A 201-nucleotide genomic window follows, 5' to 3' on the forward strand; every position below is an offset into this window, starting at 1 on the left:
CAGAGTTGTTCTAGGAAAACTTTATGTTCTGTTTTATTCCTACAGAGCACAGATTCAATATAAAGTCATCTTGTGATCCTTGTCTTTCCCTGCAGAAAGTATTTGGCGCAGTTCCGTGACCTGTTAGGTAAGTCAGAAAAGATGATTACTATCACCTAAACTCTAGCAGCTATATTGTTCTGATGTGTCCGATCCTCACTA

This window comes from Dromaius novaehollandiae, chromosome 3 (genome assembly GCF_036370855.1).
Source record: "Dromaius novaehollandiae isolate bDroNov1 chromosome 3, bDroNov1.hap1, whole genome shotgun sequence".
In the NCBI taxonomy this organism is placed as follows: Eukaryota; Metazoa; Chordata; class Aves; order Casuariiformes; family Dromaiidae; genus Dromaius; species Dromaius novaehollandiae.